The sequence below is a fragment of the Armigeres subalbatus genome, chromosome 2, assembly GCF_024139115.2.
Source record: "Armigeres subalbatus isolate Guangzhou_Male chromosome 2, GZ_Asu_2, whole genome shotgun sequence".
Classification (NCBI taxonomy): domain Eukaryota; kingdom Metazoa; phylum Arthropoda; class Insecta; order Diptera; family Culicidae; genus Armigeres; species Armigeres subalbatus.
The window spans coordinates 23,251,533-23,259,283 of record NC_085140.1 but is presented as its reverse complement, the minus strand read 5'-3'; the positions used below and the strand labels follow the sequence as shown (position 1 = coordinate 23,259,283).

The following is a 7,751-nucleotide window of genomic DNA, read 5'->3' as shown; positions in this document are numbered from 1 at the left end:
ATATTCTCTAACAAAGGAGGAAGGAAGGAAGGGCATGTGAATGAAACGAACGTTTTACGTACACCCAAAAAACAAATCTGACAATCTATCTATATATATAAAAATCAATCTATGTATGTATGTTCGCTAACTACTTCTGAACCACTTGGCCGAATTCAACCAAATTTGGTACACACGTTCTCTATCCTCAGGGGAAGTTGACAAAGGGGGTGGGAGGGTCATTTAGAAAAGGGGGAGGGGTGGTGGGAGGGGTTTTGTTCAGAAAACGAACAATTCTGTGTAACTTTCAACTCCCAGGACCGATTTCAACCAAATTTTGTACACACATTCTCTATCCTCAGAGGAAGTTGAGAGAGGGGTGGGATGGTCATGTATAAAAGGGGGGGGGTGGTGGGAGGGGTTTTGTTCAGAAAACGAACAATTCTGTGTAACTTTCAACTCCCAGGACCGATTTCAACCAAATTTTGTACACATATTCACTACGAGGAGGTAATCATATGGGAGGGATTTGGGAAAGGGGAGGGTCTGGAGGGAGGGTTTTGTTTAGAAAACGGGCAATTCAAAGTAAATCATGAACCCTGTACCGATTTCAACCAAATTTGGTACACACATTCTACATCATAAGGAAAAGATAACAAAGGGGATGGGATGGTCATTGGAAAAAAGGGAGGGTATAGGGGAGGTGTTGTCTTTGGAAAACGAGCAACTCAGTGTAACTCCCAACCCCAGGACCGATTTCAATCAAATTTTGTACACATATTCACTATGAGGAGCCGATCGTACGGGAGGAAATTTGGATAAGGGGGTAGGGGTCTGAAGGAGGGGTATTGTTCAGAAAACGGGCAATTTAGTGTAACTTCTGAACCCCTGTACCGATTTCAACCAAATTTGGTACACACATTTTCTATCCCTAGGAGAAGATAACAAAGGGGTGAAATGGCCGTTGAGAAAAGAGGAAGGGTAAAGGGAAAGCGGTTGTCTTTAGAAAACGGGCAATTCAGTGTAACTCCTGACCCCAGGACCAATTCTAAGCAGATTAAATGATTAAATCATTCAACTCTATGATTAAAGATTATGATTAATGAATTATAATTTTTGAAAATGATGACTGATAATGATTAATGATTAAATTCATTTTGACAATAATTAACGATTATGAATAATAGATGAAAAAACCGTTGGATTATGATTAACGATTACCGATCGTGATTAAATGTTGACACCCTATGTGTATGGTTAATGATTAACGATCGATATGATTAATGATTGATGATTATGAATGATCAAATTGCATAGTGATCCATAATCGAGTAACCTGTATTCCAAATTTTCAAAGGTATGATAATTATATGATAATGATTCAAGATTAATAAATAAAAGCAAGGTATGCAATGATCCAATGTTCCAGCATAACTTCTGTACCCTTGCCCGATTTCAACCAAATTTGGAACAAACATTCTTTTTCTTAAGAAGGCGAAGATGACAGGGATCGATCAACTCAACACTTCATCGAAATCATGGTTTGCCCAGAGAAAAGCAATGATTAAAGTGTTTCCTTCTGGACGGTAAATGTGATCATTTCTTTAAAATAGACGTTTTTCCGGAATAAGGCATCGGTGTATGATTTTCCTTCTTTAGAAATAGACGTTTGCCCGGAATAAAGCGATTTTGGGTTTGATCCCATTTTCAAAATCAGTCAATGTTTTCAAATGTAATCTACCTTCTTTTAATCAAATGATGAAATATCAATAAGAAAACACAATTATCCTTTTGACCTATTCCAATTCCGATGGTGAAAAAAACTGCGAATTAAACTGGCAACTCCGAGCAAGGCCGGGTACATAAAGCTAGTCTATATATATAAAAACCAATCTATGTATGTATGTTCGCTAACTACTTCTGAACCACTTGGCCGATTTCAACCAAATTTGGTACAGACATTCTCTATCCTCAGAGGAAGTTAACAAAGGGGTGGGATGGTCATGTAGAAAAGGGGGAGGGTGGTGGGAGGGTTTTGTTCAGAAAACGAACAATTCTGTGTAACTTTCAACTCCCAGGACCGATTTCAACCAAATTTGGTACAGACATTCTCTATCCTCAGAGGAAGTTAACAAAGGGGTGGGATGGTCATGTAGAAAAGGGGAGGGTGGTGGGAGGGTTTTGTTCAGAAAACGAACAATTCTGTGTAACTTTCAACTCCCAGGACCGATTTCAACCAAATTTGGTACAGACATTCTCTATCCTCAGAGGAAGTTAACAAAGGGTGGGATGGTCATGTAGAAAAGGGGAGGGTGGTGGGAGGGGTTTTGTTCAGAAAACGAACAATTCTGTGTAACTTTCAACTCCCAGGACCGATTTCAACCAAATTTTGTACACATATTCACTACGAGGAGGTAATCATATGGGAGGGATTTGGGAAAGGGGAGGGTCTGGAGGAGGGGTTTTGTTTAGAAAACGGGCAATTCAAAGTAAATCATGAACCCCTGTACCGATTTCAACCAAATTTGGTACACACATTCTACATCATAAGGAAAAGATAACAAAGGGATGGGATGGTCATTGGAAAAAGGGGAGGGTATAGGGGAGGTGTTGTCTTTGGAAAACGAGCAACTCAGTGTAACTCCCAACCCCAGGACCGATTTCAATCAAACTTTGTACACATATTCACTATGAGGAGCCGATCGTACGGGAGGAAATTTGGATAAGGGGTAGGGGTCTGAAGGGTGGGGAATTGTTCAGAAAACGGGCAATTAAGTGTAGCTTCTGAACCCCTGTACCGATTTCAACCAAATTTGGTACACACATTTTCTATCCTTAGGAGAAGATAACAAAGGGGTGAAATGGCCGTTGAGAAAAGAGGAAGGGTAAAGGGAAAGCGGTTGTCTTTAGAAAACGGGCAATTCAGTGTAACTCCTGACCCCAGGACCAATTCTAAGCAGATTAAATGATTAAATCATTCAACTCTATGATTAAAGATTATGATTAATGAATTATAATTTTTGAAAATGATGACTGATAATGATTAATGATTAAATTCATTTTGACAATAATTAACGATTATGAATAATAGATGAAAAAACCGTTGGATTATGATTAACGATTACCGATCGTGATTAAATGTTGACACACTATGTGTATGGTTAATGATTAACGATCGATATGATTAATGATTGATGATTATGAATGATCAAATTGCATAGTGATCCATAATCGAGTAACCTTTATTCCAAATTTTAAAAGGTATGATAATTATATGATAATGATTCAAGATTAATAAATAAAAGCAAGGTATGCAATGATCCAATGTTCCAGCATAACTTCTGTACCCTTGCCCGATTTCAACCAAATTTGGAACAAACATTCTTTTTCTTAAGAAGGCGAAGATGACAGGGATCGATCAACTCAACACTTCATCGAAATCATGGTTTGCCCAGAGAAAAGCAATGATTAAAGTGTTTCCTTCTGGACGGTAAATGTGATCATTTCTTTAAAAATAGACGTTTTTCCGGAATAAGGCATCGGTGTATGATTTTCCTTCTTTAGAAATAGACGTTTGCCCGGAATAAAGCGATTTTGGGTTTGATCCCATTTTCAAAATCAGTCAATGTTTTCAAATGTAATCTACCTTCTTTTAATCAAATGATGAAATATCAATAAGAAAACACAATTATCCTTTTGACCTATTCCAATTCCGATGGTGAAAAAAACTGCGAATTAAACTGGCAACTCCGAGCAAGGCCGGGTACATAAAGCTAGTACTGAATAAAAATAATCTTGTTTTGTGTAATGTCTTCACCAGTGTGAATGGCAAGCTGTTCCTATTGCACTTAATTACATAGGATAAGTTAGGATACAGTTGCTATCCGTATCTCGTTCAGACTAGACGTACACTACACGCGTTGTGCTTTCGGGTTACTGTTTATTGCTATCATACTTTCCTGGTCTCAGTAACGGCGTTCGTGTGGTGCGAATGCAATTAATTAAACCCATCCCGTCATACATAACCATCGAACAAGAAGTCACGCTGGCAACATACTTTCTTCAAGTTCGCACCTGTGTCAATTGCGGTGAGAAATCTCATCCAAAACAACGGTGCTCAGAAGTATCAAAACCACAGAAGCAGCCAAAAAACGTTGGATCTAAAACAACAACTTCTGAAAAGCCGTCTCAAACGACCAAACCGGAGCAGTTATCAACCAACAAAAAGCAGCATCCAATTGATGAAGAATAATGGCCTAGTATCTCCGGACCGGTGAACGCTGTCAACGTTAAAGCGGCATCTAAAACGAATAAATCTGAAGCAAAGCGACAAAGGTCGCTCGACTCCGATTCAGCTAGCAGCCAGCAGATGTCCAAAAAACCAACACCATCAACCTCCAGCGAAAGCGATAGTAGCTTAGTTACCGTACCTGATATTCCTTCTGCTCGGAGAGGGAGGCGAAGCTCGTTCTCTTTCATCGAAGATGCAGATTTGCGACAACAATATATTATTGAGGAAGATAGAAGAATTAATGAATTATATAAATTAGGTTATACATTATAATTGTATATGATTCAAATCGATTTTCGGCTCCGTGATGCTTACTGCGGTTGAGCCTTCCAAATAAAAAAAAATAATAAAAAAAAAAAAAGTTAGGATAGTTTTTTTTTTCAGATCAGAATGAACGTCACATCAGGCTTAGTTTAATCATAAATAAATTATCTGATTTAGTTAACTAATATTGTCTCTACATCCTATAAATAGGACAACCCTTGTGGATGTTCAGCGAACTTGGCCTGCATTCGGGGCTCATATTTCAACTATTCCACTAAAATATCGTGATATGTAAAACATATTTCCAGATCCCAGCAGATTTTCAAAGATAATGGTGCCTAGCAGGGATCTAGTCTACAGTATCGACATAAGCAATAAATGACAAGAACGTTTCGAGCCTAGAATGGTTGTCAAAATAAAAATAATAAATGGCAATGTCTGTCGGTAACAAAAACTGCCAAATCTTTCTACTTGGATTTATTATTTTCTTCAGATGAATAATGAAATTCCAAAAAAAAAAATTTTTTTCACTATGTTTTAATCACAACTTTCAAGGAAATCAACCATTTGTGATTTTTTCCGCTACATAGCTCATCCGCTAAGGGCATGGATCGGTCACGCACATTGAGCCTTTTTGAGGCATTGCAGCTGAAATGTTAAAAAAATGTAATTAATTTTCAATGTTAATTCGCAAGAAGCGGCATCTATAAACAAGGATGTTAACGATCATTCAGTAATTTGCGTTCGATCATTTAGTAGTTTGTCAATAACACATTCCAGAAGCTGAATTTCAAAATATGATGTATGGAGGACTTCTAGTGCGAAGGTTTTCTACAACTCTGCCTAATGGTTCGTTGTTTGAATTCCACTAGTAACGGAGTTATAGCTTTAGTTTCAGTAACTTAGACTAAATGATAACAAAATTCCAATCATTTAGTTTGAGTTACTGCAACTAGCGCTCTAACTCCGTTATTAGTTGATTTCTAATAACGAACCATTAGGCAAAGTTGTAGAAAAACCTTGGCACTAGAAGTCCACCATACAACGCATTTCGAATTTCAGTCTCTGGGATGTGTTATTGACAAACTACTAAATGATTGAACGCAAATTACTGAATGATCGTTAACATCCTTGTCTATAAATTGATAAACATCTAATTTGAAGGGCCCCAAAGACGATGTATACAAAACTTTTAAATGTATTCATAATTCAGATGCGATGAGGCGAGATCTCTGTCTCTACTACGGCGCCCAGTAGTATGTGGATTGTACTACCGTATTATGCATTGTTTTCCTAAACATGATTCAATTACCTTCCCTCTTGTAGACAGGTGCTGTAGGCACGGCTTCTCTTGCGTTCCTGGCCGTTTTTGTGACTGCATCTCTCTTTGCTTGGCCAGCATTGGCTGAATGCATCATAGCCAAAACGGCCAGCACAAGAAGCATAAATACCTTGAAGTTCATCTTTTTTTTTCAGAAGTTAGTGCGAATTACTGCAAACAGAAACTTAGAGTCAACTGATGTAGAGTATACTACAAAGGTAAGTATTTATACAAGTTTTCTGTTGCAAGTTCTCAATCAGCAAAGCGGAACATTATTTGTTTTCATTACTTTTATGAAATGAGTTTTTAATAAGCAAATCGCGTAATTGTTGTTTCACTTAACTGACTTAATTAGGAAAACACGTTCTCCTTGAATATGGGAAAAAGCTAAAGTAACATTAATTGATTTGCACTTCAAATTATTTTGAAGCACCTTGGAAAAACACCCCAATACACACTGTACTTTCTTACATAACCAATTGGCATGTCATTGAACGAAAAATACTGTATTTCTATGGATTATTTGGAGTCAATTTATTATGACTTTCGAATTAAAATTATATTTACAGTGAATGTAATACCAGGCTCCATCCATCACTTCCCCCAGCATTACTTCTGGGGGATAGGCTGTACTTACTTTACTCGCTCATTCACACTCACACAGGCACTCATCCCGTATGAGGCTTACTTGGGGGCTCTCTCTGATACACCCTGACACTCGTTCTGACGCACCATATGAGTCTAACTTGGATGATCACCCTGCCACCTGATCCACGCATCCTATTAAGACTCACTCTAGCACCTCTAGCACACCCTGCCACTACTCTGGACACACGCTCTGACACACCATGTGGGACTTAGTTAAGGTCTCACTTCTGTCATTACATCATTACAAACATAATACAGAATTCGTTGAACGTCTACGACACTCCAAACTGTCGTTGAGCTCAGATCTTAATATTCAAATTGATCAACATGTAGATCTTTGATGTCCCCACTAGTTATGAACATGAAGATCTTTGATGCCCCACTAGTTTTATGAGTTGGAAAAGCTCCACGGTACGTCATTACAACATTACAAACATAGTACAGAATTCTTTGAACATCTACGAAACTCCAAGCTGTCCTTGAGCTCAGATCTTAATATTCAAATCGATATAGATTTTCGATGTCCCCACTATTTTTATAAGTTGATATAGCTCCACGAGCGTTACGGGGCCCTCCTTAGCCTAGCGGTAAGATGCACGGCTATAAAGCAAGACCATGCTGATGGTGACTGGGTTTGATTCCCGGTGCTGGTCTAGGCAGTTTTCAGTTTAACCCCCACCCCTTTCCCAGTAAGGACGCACTTTGTGAATATCCACCTTATACAAATTTCATCAAAAATAGTAGCCTTTCTCGAAAAAACAGCAGTTACCAGTCTACTAAGTATTTTTTTTTTTTCGATGAAGAAGATATGATGTTATGAAGATATGAAGATGTTTTAGATATTAAATTTAATTCATTTTGGGATAAGTATAGTGAAAAGCGTTTTAAGTGAAATTATTCACATGTAAATTACTTATAAATGTTAATCTTAGTAACAACCACTTTCGTGCGATACTGAAACCAATTATATTGTCGATTGAATGTGTTGCGAGCTTTATTCGGTTCTAGGTACGCAGTCCTCATTTATTGGTTAGACTATCATCTCATGATACCCCTTGGTGGTTTCAATGCTTATAGAAATGTTAAACATATCGTACATCGTACATGATCATATAGAACCTCAAGCCCAAAACTCAATTGCAGTTCTGACGGAGGATATTGTAATATGTATAAAATATATAATATGTATAATAAGTTTGAAGCAAGTAAGTATGAGATTGACAACGCCTTCGGGGTGCAACTTACTCT

At 37.8% G+C, this 7,751-nt stretch overlaps 1 long non-coding RNA gene across 1 annotated transcript; it reads right to left on the bottom strand.

Annotated features, from left to right (window-relative positions):
• Positions 1-4,996: 4,996 nt before the first annotated feature.
• On the bottom strand, positions 4,997-6,090 carry LOC134214141 (uncharacterized). The gene is made up of 2 exons (XR_009979674.1): positions 5,847-6,090; positions 4,997-5,182 (listed from the first exon to the last, which is right to left on the bottom strand). It is a non-coding gene; the product is annotated as an uncharacterized LOC134214141 (long non-coding RNA).
• Between the last annotated feature and the right edge of the window lie 1,661 nt (positions 6,091-7,751).